This window comes from Salvelinus alpinus, chromosome 12, assembly GCF_045679555.1.
Source record: "Salvelinus alpinus chromosome 12, SLU_Salpinus.1, whole genome shotgun sequence".
Lineage (NCBI taxonomy): Eukaryota > Metazoa > Chordata > Actinopteri > Salmoniformes > Salmonidae > Salvelinus > Salvelinus alpinus.
In genome coordinates, this window is record NC_092097.1 from 47,340,782 (window position 1) to 47,354,399 (window position 13,618).

Genomic DNA, 13,618 nt, shown 5'->3' on the forward strand with positions numbered 1-13,618 from the left:
TTACACTCACCCCCCTTTCAACCTCCTCCTTTTCCGCAGCAACCAGTGATCCGGGTCAACAGCATCAATGTAACAGTATAACTTTAAACCGTCCCCTCGCCCCGACACGGGCGCGAACCAGGGACCCTCTGCACACATCAACAACGGTCGCCCACGAAGCATCGTTACCCATCGCTCCACAAAGGCCACGGCCCTTGCAGAGCAAGGGGCAACCCTACTTAAGTCTCAGAGCAAGTGACGTAACTGATTGAAATGCTAGTAGCGCGTACCCGCTAACTAGCTAGCCATTTCACATCCGTTACATTGGCACTAAGACCGCACTCAATGAGCTGTATTCCACCATAAGCAAACAGGAAAACGCTCATTCAGCGCTCCTAGTGGCTGGGGACTTTAATTCCGGGAACCTTAAATTCGTTTTATCAAATTTCTATCAGCATGTTAAATGTGTAACCAGAGGGAAAATAACTCTGGACCACCTATACTCCACACACAGAGACGCATACAAAGCTCTCCCTCGCCCTCCATTTGTCAAATCTGACCATAATTCTATCCTCCTGATTCCTGCTTACAAGCAAAAATTAAAGCAGGAAGCATCAGTGACTCAGTCAACAAAAAAGTGGTCAGATGAAGCAGACGCTAAACTAGAGGACTGTTTTGCTAGCACAAACTGGAATATGTTCCGGGATTCTACCGATGGCATTGAGGAGTACATCACATCAGTCACTGGCTTCATCAATAAGTGCATTGATGACGTCGTCCCCACAGTGACCGTATGTACATACCCCAACCAGAAGCCATGGATTACAGGCAACATCCGCACTGAGCTACTTTCAAGGAGCGGGACTCTAACCCGGAAAATTATAAGAAATCCCGCTATGCCCTCCGATGAACCACCAAACAGGCAAAGCATCAATACAAGACTAAGATCGAATCGTACTACACCGGCTCCGACGCTCGTTGGATGTGGCAGGGCTTGCAAACCATTACATACTACAAAGGGAAGCACAGCCAAGAGCTGCCCAGTGACATGAGCCTACCAGACGAGCTAAACTACATATATGCTCGCTTCGAGACAAATAACACTAAAACATACATGAGAGCACCAGCTGTTCCGGACGACTGTGCGATCACGCTCTCTGCAGCCGATGTGAGTAAGACCTTTAAACAGGTCAACATGTATCAACATGTTGATAAAAAATACATCCATAGACCTAATGGACACATGCTCAAACTCACACACTTTTGATAGACTTAAAGGGGCAATCTGTAGTTGTAATAATTAGTTAATGTAAAGATATAATTTAATCGTATTATTAAATGTATTATAAAGTGATGGTTTAGATGAAGCCTACATAACCAACACATAAAGTAAAATTGAACATCCATGTATGGCTATGTAAACTTTAACATCGATTTATCCTGCAATATATATATTTATCATTTGGCAACATACATTTTTGTCTTCTTCTAATGCCTCTTAAGGGGAAAGTAATCTAAAAGTAACTGAATGTAATCAGATTACTTTGGTGAGTTTGGGTAATCCAAAAGTTACATTACTGATTACAATTTTGGACATATAACGGATTACATTCAGAAAGTAACCTACCCAACCCTGTGGCTGTGATAGGAGAAAACTGTGGATTGATGAACAACATTGTAGTTACTCCACAATACTAACCTAACTGACAGAGTAAAAAGAAGGAAGCCTGTACAGAATAAAAATATTCCAAAACATGCATCCTGTTTGCAACAAGGCACTAAAGTAATACTGCAACAAAAAATGTGGCAAAGAAATTCACCTTTTGTCTTGAATACAAAGTGCTATGTTTGGGGCAAATCCAATACATCACATTACTGTGTACCACTCTCCATATTTTCAAGCAAAGTGGTGGCTGTATTATGTTATGGGTATGCTTGTAATCATTAATGGCCGGAGGAGTTTTTCAGGATAAAAAATAAACAGAATGGAGCTAAGCACAGGCAAAGTCCTAGAGGAAAATCTGGTTCAGTCTGCTTTCCACCAGACACTGGGTGAATACCTTTCAGCAGGACAAAACACAAAACACAAGGCCAAGTCTGCACTTACCAAGAAGACAGTGAATGTCTCTGAGTGGCCGAGTTAAAGTTTTGACTTAAATCTGTTTGAAAATCTATGGCAAGACTTGTAAATGGTTGTCTAGCAATGATCAACAACCAATTTGACAGAGCTTGAATAATTTTGAAAAGAATAATAGGGAAATATTGTACATTCCAGGTGTGCAAAGCTCTTAGATTTACCCAGAAAGACTCACAGCTTTAATCGTTGCCAAAGGTGATTCTAACATGTATTGACTCAGGGGTGTGAATACTTATGTAAATTAGATATTTCTGTATTTCACTTTCAATAAGTTAGCAAAAATGTCTAAAAACAGATTTTTACCCTGTCATTATGGGGGGTTGTGTGTAGATAGGTGAATTTTTTATTTATTTAATCCATTTCATCCAATTCAGGCTGTAACACAACAAGATAAGGAATAATTCACGGGGTATGAATACTTTCTGAAAGCACTGTATATACAGGGAGTACCAGTATCGAGTCGATGTGCAGGGGTTACGAGGTAATTGATGCAGATATGTGCTGTACATATAGGTAGGAGTAAAGTGACTAGGCAACAGGATAGATAATAGACTGTAGGTAGGAGTAAAGTGACTAGGCAACAGGATAGATAATAGACTGTAGGTAGGAGTAAAGTGACTAGGCAACAGGATAGATAATAGACTGTAGGTAGGAGTAAAGTGACTAGGCAACAGGATAGATAATAGACTGTAGGTAGGAGTAAAGTGACTAGGCAACAGGATAGATAATAGACTGTAGGTAGGAGTAAAGTGACTAGGCAACAGGATAAATAATAGACTGTAGCAGCAGTATACTGTAGGTAGGGGTAAAGTGACTAGGCAACAGGATAGATAATACACTGTAGGTACAAGTAAAGTGACGAGGCAACAGGATAGATAATAGACTGTAGCAGCAGTATACTGTAGGTAGGAGTAAAGTGACTTGGCAACAGGATAGATAATAGACTGTAGCAACGTATGTGGAAGTGTGTTTGTGTCTGTGTCATGATACAGAAATAATAGGCTATTTTGGAAACACTGTTTTGAAAACCAAAACAACTTTTTTTGTTTTTGTAATGTGCAATAAAATACAGTACAAATCAAATCAAAGTTTATTTGTCACGTGCCCCGAATACAACAGGTGTAGACCTTACAGTGAAATGCTTACTTACAGGCTCTAACCAATAGTGCAAAAAGTTATTAGGTGAACAATAGGTAAGTACAGAAATAAAACAACAGTAAAAAGACAGGCTATGTACAGTAGCGAGGCAATAAAAGTAGCGAGGCTATATACAGACACCGGTTAGTCAGGCTGATTGAGGTAGTCGCTCTGGATAAGAGCGTCTGCTAAATGACTTAAATGTAAATGTAAATGTACATGTAGATATGGTTAAAGTGACTATAAATATATGATGAACAGAGAGTAGCAGTAGCGTAAAAGAGGGGTTGGTGGGTGGTGGGTGGCGGGACACAATGCAGATAGCCCGGTTAGCCAATGTGCGGGAGCACTGGTTGCTCGGCCCAATTGAGGTAGTATGTACATGAATGTATAGTTAAAGCGACTATGCATATATGATAAAACAGAGAGTAGCAGCAGCGTAAAAAGAGGGGTTGGGGGGGGGGCACACAATGCAAATAGTCCGGGTAGCCATTTGGTTACCTGTTCAGGAGTCTTATGGCTTGGGGGTAAAAACTGTTGAGAAGCCTTCTTGTCCTAGACTTGGCACTCCGGTACCGCTTGCCATGCGGTAGTAGAGAGAACAGTCTATGACAGGGGTGGCTGGGGTCTTTGACAATTTGTAGGGCCTTCCTCTGACACCGCCTGGTGTAGAGGTCCTGGATGGCAGGCAGCTTAGCCCCAGTGATGTACTGGGCCGTACGCACTACCCTCTGTAGTGCGCTTGCGGTCAGAGGCCGAGCAATTTCCGTACCAGGCAGTGATGCAACCAGTCAGGATGCTCTCTATGTTGCAGCTGTAGAACCTTTTGAGGATCTCAGGACCCATGCCAAATCTTTTTAGTTTCCTGAGGGGGAATAGGCTTTGTCGTGTCCTCTTCACGACTGTCTTGGTGTGTTTGGACCATTCTAGTTTGTTGTTGATGTGGACACCAAGGAACTTGAAGCTCTCAACCTGCTCCACTACAGCCCCGTCGATGAGAATGGGGGCGTGCTCGGTCCTCCTTTTCCTGTAGTCCACAATCATCTCCTTAGTCTTGGTTACGTTGAGGGATAGGTTGTTATTCTGGCACCACCCGGCCAGGTCTCTGACCTCCTTCCTACAAGCTGTCTCATCATTGTCGGTGATCAGGCCTACCACTGTTGTGTCATCTGCAAACTTAATGATGGTGTTGGAGTCATGCCTGACCATGTAGTCGTGGGTGAACAGGGAGTACAGGAGGGGGCTGAGCACGCACCCCTGGGAGCTCCAGTGTTGAGGATCAGCATGGCAGATGTGTTGCTACCTACCCTCACTACCTGGGGGCGGCCCATCAGGAAGTCCAGGATCCAGTTGCAGAGGGAGGTGTTTAGTCCCAGGATCCTTAGCTTAGTGATGAGCTTTGAGGGTACTATGGTGTTGAACGCTGAGCTGTAGTCAATGAATAGCATTCTCACATAAGTGTTCCTTTTGTCCAGGTGGGAAAGGGCAGTGTGGAGTGCAATAGAGATTGCATCATCTGTGGATCTGTTTGGGCGGTATGCAAATTGGAGTGGGTCTAGGGTTTCTGGAATAATTTTGCTGATGTGAGCCATTACCAACCTTTCAAATCACTTCATGGCTACGTACGTGAGTGCTACAGGTCTGTAGTCATTTAGGCAGGCTGCCTTTATGTTCTTGGGTACAGGGACTATGGTGGTCTGCTTGAAACATGTTGGTATAATAGACTCAATCAGGGACATGTTGAAAATGTCAGTGAAGACTCCTGCCAGTTGGTCAGCACATGCCCGGAGCACACGTCCTGGTAATCCGTCTGGCCCCGCAGCCTTGTGTATGTTGACCTGTTTAATGGTCTTACAAACGTCGGCTACGGAGAGCGTGATCGTCCGGAACAGCTGATGTTCTCATGCATGCCTCAGTGTTGCTTGCCTCGAAGCGAGCATAGAAGTGATTTAGCTCGTCTGGTAGGCTCGTGTCACTGGGCAGCTTGTGGCTGTGCTTCCCTTTGTAGTCTGTAATAGTTTGCAAGCCCTGCCACATAAGACGAGCGTTGGAGCCGGTGTAGTATGTATTGACGCTTTGCCTGTTTGATGGTTTGTAGCAGGGCATAGTAGGATTTCTTGTAAGTTTCCGGGTTAGAGTCCCTCACCTTGAAAGCGGTAGCTCTACCCTTTAGCTCAGTGCAGATGTTGCCTGTAATGGCTTCTGGTTGGGGTATGTACGTACAGTCACTGTGGGGACGACATCCTCGATGCACTTATTGGTAAAGCCAGTGACTGATGTGATGTACTCCTCAATGCCATCGGAAGAATCCCGGAACATGTTCCAGTCTGTGATAGCAAAACAGTCCTCTAGTTTAGCATCTGCTTCATCTGACCACTTTTTTATAGACTGAGTCACTGGCGCTTTCTGCTTTAATTTTTGCGTGTAAGGAGGAGTCAGGAGGATAGAGTTATGGTCAGATTTACCAAATGGAGGGCGAGGGAGAGCTTTGTACTCATCTCTGTGTGTGGAGTACAGGTGATTTAGAATTGTTTTCCCTCTGGTTGCACATTTAACATGTTGATAGAACAACATCTATTAGTATGCTTGCTCCAATCAAGTCATTCAGTCTTATTTGTGACCCGCCTGTTGTTGCAAATTTGGGTTTGCTGAAGCTTACAGTTAGGCCTACACTCTTGGAAAAAAGGGTCTAATCTAGAACCTTAAAGGGTTCTTTGGCTGGCCCCATAGGATAACTCTTTGAAGAACACTTTTTGGTTCCAGGTAGAACTATTTTTGTATCCATGTAGAACCCTTTCCACTAAGGGTTCTACGTGGAACCCCAAAAAGGGTTCTACCTGAAACCAGAAAGGGTTCTTCCTGGAACTAAAAAGGGTTCTCCTATGGGGACAGCCGAAGAACCCTTTTGGAACCCTTTTTCTAAGAGTGTACCTGTGTATAGTGACAAACTGGCCAAAGTACAGTTGCGCTGTCAGATACACATTCAACTTCCAGAAACAAAGGTTGAGTTATATCACAGCTATATGACAGCATGTTGGGGAAACTTTTAACTGGGAACGCTTCTTCCATATGGACCAATGAAGCCATTAGGTACTATCCCGCTAAAATCAAACCTGCACTGACTTTTAAAATAAGGCAACAGTACATTTTAGGGAAATGGTTAAAAATGGTTAACCGACATTTCAATAATGTTTTGAATTAGAACTATTCATTCATAATAATACAGCCAACCTGTAAGTTGAAGGTAGAACTGTGGTTAGTCAACCCATCCCATTTCCCATGTGCCTCTTCATGTCTGCAATAACTCCATGTGGGTTGCTGAAGTAATTCATTAGAAAACAGCCTTGCCTTATACACTGCTGACATCAGCCTCTATAAAACACATATAAGATGGCCACAGATGACCACAACCCTCCACCCTGATGAGTCTCTGGTGAGAGAATGTCTCGGGGAGGGGGAGGGGGGGACAATAATCAAACCCATTGTTCCCAGAATAAGGAGGCATTTATTTTAATCGGTTTTAATCGGTTTAATTCCAAGATGGCGTAGCAGTCGGATGTGTCTTTGTCCTGTCTGTCCCGTGTAAATAGTATTCGTATTTTTCGTATACATTTCGTATATATTTTAATTTCACTTTCCATCTAGGAACTGAATATACATTCCTACATTCCGCCTCACCCAATGTGGTACGGACCTGCTATTTTTTTTATACTTTAGAACCGTAACCCCAATCAGAAGCTAGCCAGATAACTAGCTACTAGCTAGTAGTCAGTTAGCCACTGCTGCGGTCTTCGCCCTTAACTCGGACACAGCCAGCTTCAATACCGGGCCAATACCTGCCAGTCTGCAAGCGCGATATCAACCCAGAGCATATAGGACTGCTTTTTCTCTACCACATCACCGGATTCCTGACGCAAGCTCTGGACAATTACACCGTATTATCACAGCTAGCTAGCTGCAACCGAGTGGCTACTACTGGCTAACACCTCTGTCCCGAAGCAAGCACCAGTTAGCCTTGAGCTAGCCTCGAGCTAGGCCCATCTGCCGGCTAGCCGAAGAGGTCTACCAGCGAATTCTTGGGCTACAATACCTCTTTTGCCAATTGGGCTGGACCTTTTTTTGCCGACACAGAGCCCTGCCAATCCATCACAACTGGTCTAAATCAGCTACAAGCTAATTTAGCCATTTTTTTGCCGCTGCTAGTAGCTTTTACCTTCTGCACAGACACCAGCCCTGTTATTAGCCTGGATATTACTCACCAATTTACCAGCATCGGACTGTCTCTCGACAACAACGCCGGATTCCTGCCGTAATCCCTGAGCCACTACTTCTGATCCTCACAGCTAGCTTGCAGCTAGCGCAGTTAGCGCCACTGCCACGAAGCTAGCACCAGTTAGCAAACACAATTCTACAATTCACAACCTCTCTTTCGCCATTCGGCTTGGATTCTCTGGATTCTCTGTCGACACGACCACGTCTGAGCAGACCCCCTCCGCCTGAGCAGACCACCCCCCGGGCTACTAACTTTAAACGCCGCGTGCTAGCTTAGTGGAGGCCTCCCTGCTCCATCTACGGCTGCCCCCTGGACACTATGATCACTTGGCTACATAGCTGATGCATGCTTGACTGTCCATTAATTCACGGTACTCCATTCTGTTTATTTGTGTTTAATCTGTCGGCTCTGTGCTTTAACTCAGGATCTGTGTGTAGTTAATCCGACCCTCTCTGCCTAGTCGTCGCCATTTTTACCTGTTGTTGCTGTGTTAGACTAGCACCCTGTTATTGCTGCTGTTATCTTACCTGTTGTTTTAGCTAGCTCTCCCAATCAAGACCTGCAATCACTTTATGCCTTATTGTATGTCTCTCTCAAATATCAATATGCCTTGCATACTGTTGTTCAGGCTAGTTTTCATTATCATTGTTTTGGTTTGCAATGGACCCTGTAGTTCCACTCTCCGTACCTCTGATACCCCCTTTGTCCCACCCCCCACACATGCGGTGACCTCACCCATTGAGACCAGCATGTCCAGAGATACAACCTCTCTTATCATCACCCAGTGCCTGGGCTTGCCTCCGCTGTACCCGCGCCCCTCCATACCCCTGTCTGCACATTATGCCCAGAATCTATTCTACCACGCCCATAAATCTGCTCCTTTTATTCTTTGTCCCCAACGCTCTAGGCGACCAGTTTTGATAGCCTTTAGCCGCACCCTCATCCTACTACTCCTCTGTTCCTCGGGTGATGTGGAGGTAAACCCAGGCCCTGCATGTCCCCAGTCACCCTCATTTGTTGACTTCTGTGATCGAAAAAGCCTTGGCCTCATGCATGTCAACATCAGAAGCCTCCTCCCTAAGTTTGCCTTACTCACCGCTTTAGCACACTCTGCCAATCCTGATGTCCTTGCCGTGTCCGAATCCTGGCTTAGGAAGGCCACCAAAAATTCTGAGATTTCCATACCCAACTATAACACTTTCCATCAAGATAGAACTGCCAAAGGGGGAGGAGTTGCAATCTACTGCAGAGATAGCCTGCAAAGTTCTGTCATACTTTCCAGGTCTATGCCCAAACAGTTCGAACTTCTAATTTAAAAAATTAATCTCTCCAAAAATAAGTCTCTCACTGTTGCCGCCTGCTACCGACCCCCCTCAGCTCCCAGCTGTGCCCTGGACACCATCTGTGAATTGATCGCTCCCCATCTAGCTTCAGAGTTTGTTCTGTTAGGTGACCTAAACTGGGATATGCTTAACACCCCGGCAGTCCTACAATCCAAGCTTGATGCCCTCAATCTCACACAAATCATCAAGGAACCCACCAGGTACAACCCTAAATCCGTAAACATGGGCACCCTAATAGACATTATCCTGACCAACCTGCCCTCCAAATACACCTCTGCTGTCTTCAATCAAGATCTCAGCGATCACTGCCTCATTGCCTGTATCCGCCACGGGTCCGCGGTCAAACGACCACACCTCATCACTGTCAAACACTCCCTAAAACACTTCTGCGAGCAGGCCTTTCTAATCGACCTGGCCCGGGTACCCTGGAAGGATATTGACCTCATCCCGTCAGTTGAGGATGCCTGGTCATTCTTTAAATGTTACTTCCTCACCATATTAGACAAGCATGCTCCGTTCAAAAAATGCAGAACCAAGAACAGATATAGCCCTTGGTTCACTCCAGACCTGACTGCCCTCGACCAGCACAAAAACATCCTGTGGCGAACTGCAATAGCATCGAAGAGCCCCCGCGATATGCAACTGTTCAGGGAAGTCAGGAACCAATACACGCAGTCAGTCAGGAAAGCAAAGGCCAGCTTTTTCAAGCAGAAATTCGCATCCTGTAGCTCTAACTCCAAAAAGTTCTGGGATACTGTAAAGTCCATGGAGAACAAGAGCACCTCCTCCCAGCTGCCCACTGCACTGAGGCTAGGTAACACGGTCACCACCGATAAATCCGTGATAATCGAAGACTTCAACAAGCATTTCTCAATGGCTGGCCATGCCTTCCTCCTGGCGACTCCAACCTTGGCCAACAGCCCCGCCCCCCCCCCCCGCTGCTACTCGCCCAAGCCTCCCCAGCTTCTCCTTTACCCAAATCCAGATAGCAGATGTTCTGAAAGAGCTGGAAAACCTGGACCCATACAAATCAGCTGGGCTTGACAATCTGGACCCCCTATTTCTGAAACTGTCCGCCGCCATTGTCGCACCCCCTATTACCAGCCTGTTCAACCTCTCCTTCGTATCATCTGAGATCCCCAAGGATTGGAAAGCTGCCGCGGTCATCCCCCTCTTCAAAGGGGGAGACACCCTGGACCCAAACTGTTACAGACCTATATCCATCCTGCCCTGCCTATCTAAGGTCTTCGAAAGCCAAGTCAACAAACAGATCACTGACCATCTCGAATCCCACCGTACCTTCTCCGCTGTGCAATCCGGTTTCCGAGCCGGTCACGGGTGCACCTCAGCCACGCTCAAGGTACTAAACGATATCATAACCGCCATCGATAAAAGACATTACTGTGCAGCCGTCTTCATCGACCTGGCCAAGGCTTTCGACTCTGTCAATCACCATATTCTTATCGGCAGACTCAGTAGCCTCGGTTTTTCTAATGACTGCCTTGCCTGGTTCACCAACTACTTTGCAGACAGAGTTCAGTGTGTCAAATCGGAGGGCATGTTGTCCGGTCCTCTGGCAGTCTCTATGGGGGTACCACAGGGTTCAATTCTCGGGCCGACTCTTTTCTCTGTATACATCAATGATGTTGCTCTTGCTGCGGGCGATTCCCTGATCCACCTCTACGCAGACGACACCATTCTATATACTTCCGGCCCTTCCTTGGACACTGTGCTATCTAACCTCCAAACGAGCTTCAATGCCATACAACACTCCTTCCGTGGCCTCCAACTGCTCTTAAACGCTAGTAAAACCAAATGCATGCTTTTCAACCGTTCGCTGCCTGCACCCGCACGCCCGACTAGCATCACCACCCTGGACGGTTCCGACCTAGAATATGTGGACATCTATAAGTACCTAGGTGTCTGGCTAGACTGCAAACTCTCCTTCCAGACTCATATCAAACATCTCCAATCCAAAATCAAATCAAGAATCGGCTTTCTATTCCGCAACAAAGCCTCCTTCACTCACGCCGCCAAACTTACCCTAGTAAAACTGACTATCCTACCGATCCTCGACTTCGGCGATGTCATCTACAAAATAGCTTCCAACACTCTACTCAGCAAACTGGATGCAGTTTATCACAGTGCCATTCGTTTTGTTACTAAAGCACCTTATACGACCCACCACTGCGACCTGTATGCCCTAGTCGGCTGGCCCTCGCTACATGTTCGTCGTCAGACCCACTGGCTCCAGGTCATCTACAAGGCTATGCTAGGTAAAGTGCCGCCTTATCTCAGTTCACTGGTCACGATGGCTACACCTACCCGCAGCACGCGCTCCAGCAGGTGTATCTCACTGATCATCCCTAAAGCTAAAACCTCATTTGGACGCCTTTCCTTCCAGTTCTCTGCTGCCTGCGACTGGAACGAATTGCAAAAATCTCTGAAGTTGGAGACTTTTATTTCCCTCAACAACTTTAAAAATCTGCTATCCGAGCAGCTAACCGATCGCTGCAGCTGTACATAGTCCATCTGTAAACTACCCACCCAATTTACCTACCTCACCCCCCATACTGCTTTTATTTATTTACTTTTCTGCTCTTTTGCACACCAGTATCTCTTCTTGCACATGATCATCTGATGATTTATCACTCCAGTGTTAATCTGCTAAATTGTAATTATTCGATTTATTGCCTACCTCATGCCTTTTGCACACATTGTATATAGATTCTCTTTTTTTCTACCATGTTATTGACTTGTTTATTGTTTACTCCATGTGTAACTCTGTGTTGTCTGTTCACACTGCTATGCTTTATCTTGGCCAGGTCGCAGTTGCAAATGAGAACTTGTTCTCAACTAGCCTACCTGGTTAAATAAAGGTGAAATAAAAAAAAATTTAAAAAAATTTGAACTGGCCCAATTTTTGGTTACATTTCAATTCTCATAACATTGTTCCTGCCATCACTAGTTATTAGTAGTTATTAGGAAATATGCTAAATTGTGTTGATATGGTGATACAAAGAAACGTAACCTACATTTGATTGCACTAAACATAGCAAATGATTTTGATTGACAGACATTTTTTGGGGGATTGTAGAAAGGCCCTGGAGTTCATTCTTGTCCACTACACTAATTTGTGTTCTTGCTCGCAATTGGACAGATATACAAATGATAAAATATCATTAGTCTTCAAATATATCCTCATTAAACATGACTCATTCATTTATTGTACATCATACAGATCTCCTCTTCGACTTTGGTATTGAAACAATAAGATTTTGCTTTGTTGTTCCACTCACCAACTGAGATGGTAGCCTACTTATTGGGTCTTGATGCCCCCCTGTGTACTTCAAAAGAACTGCATCCACTGCATCCAGAGTAACCCCAGTCGCCATAGTCATCCCAGTCACCCCAATTACCCCAGTCAGTTCATTGTAAATTGAAAGGCCTAATACTACTGTGGCTGGTCTTGCTGAACAAAAAATAAATAGCAGCAGCTAGCTTTTAATGACATTCTCAAATTAAATTAGAGGTCAAAAATGAGAAGAGACCTACTAAAGCATGTATACAGGTATAACACTTACAAAGGTGACATACATGTTTTCTCAGCCCAAGCAGCCGAACTGTCATCCATGGAGGCCAGAGGGTCAGTTTTATTAGTGGTTTTCATTAAGTCTTATTAGTGGTATGTATGGGATACATTGCCCAACGAAATGCCTTCTTGCAGGTTCCTTCTCGACAATGCAACAACAATGAGAAATAATAAAAGATAAGAATACGAACATAAAGTAAATGCCTTAGTAGAATAGATTAAACATTGTAGCATAAGCATAATACAGGAAGGCACAATTTATTGTCCAATATTTACATGGGTTTTGGGGATGGGGGGTAAGTGTATAAATTGAGCCGTATAATAAGAGTCTGGTAGCAGCAGTTGTGATGTGTGTGTGTAGCATGAATGTATATGTGTGTGTGTGTCTGTGTGGATGAGTGCATGAGTGAGTGCATGTGTGCTAAGGTGTGGAGAATCAGAGCAGGTGATCAGTCCAGTTCAACAGCGTTCAACAATCTGAATGCTTGTAGATAGAAACTGTTGGTGTCAAACCTCATGCTCCGATACCATCTGCCTGACGTTAAGGGAGAGAACAACCCGTGGCTGGGGTGTTTAGGATCCTTGATGATGCTCCGTGCCTTCCTCAGGCACCGTTTAGAGTAGTTGTCCTGGATGGGTGGGAGCATGGTTCCCAGTGAATTACTGGGCCGTCTTCACTGCCCGCTGGAGGGCCTTGCAGTCATGGATGGAGCAATTCCGGTACCAGGCTGTGATGCAACCGGTCAGGATGCTATCGATGGTACAGCGGTAATATTTGGAGAGGACTCGGGGCAGCATGCCACATTTCTTCAGCCGCCTTAGGAAGTAGAGACTCTGTTGCGCCCTGTTGACAAAAGTGGAGGTGGTCCATGACAAGTCTCTGTGATGTGGATGCTGAGGAACTTAAAACTCATGACTCTCTCTACTGCAGTCCCATTGATGTGGATCGGGCGTGTTCCCTCCTCTTCTTCCTGAAGTCAACAATCAACTCCTTTGTTTTGCTGACGTTGAGTGAGAGGTTGTTGTCATGTCACCACAATGCCAGTTCACTCAGCTCCTCCCTATAGGCTGACTCGTTGTTGTTGGTTGTCAGGCCTACAACCGTGGTTTTGTTCAGCAAACTTGATGATGGAGTTGGTGTCGTGCAAAGCCACGCA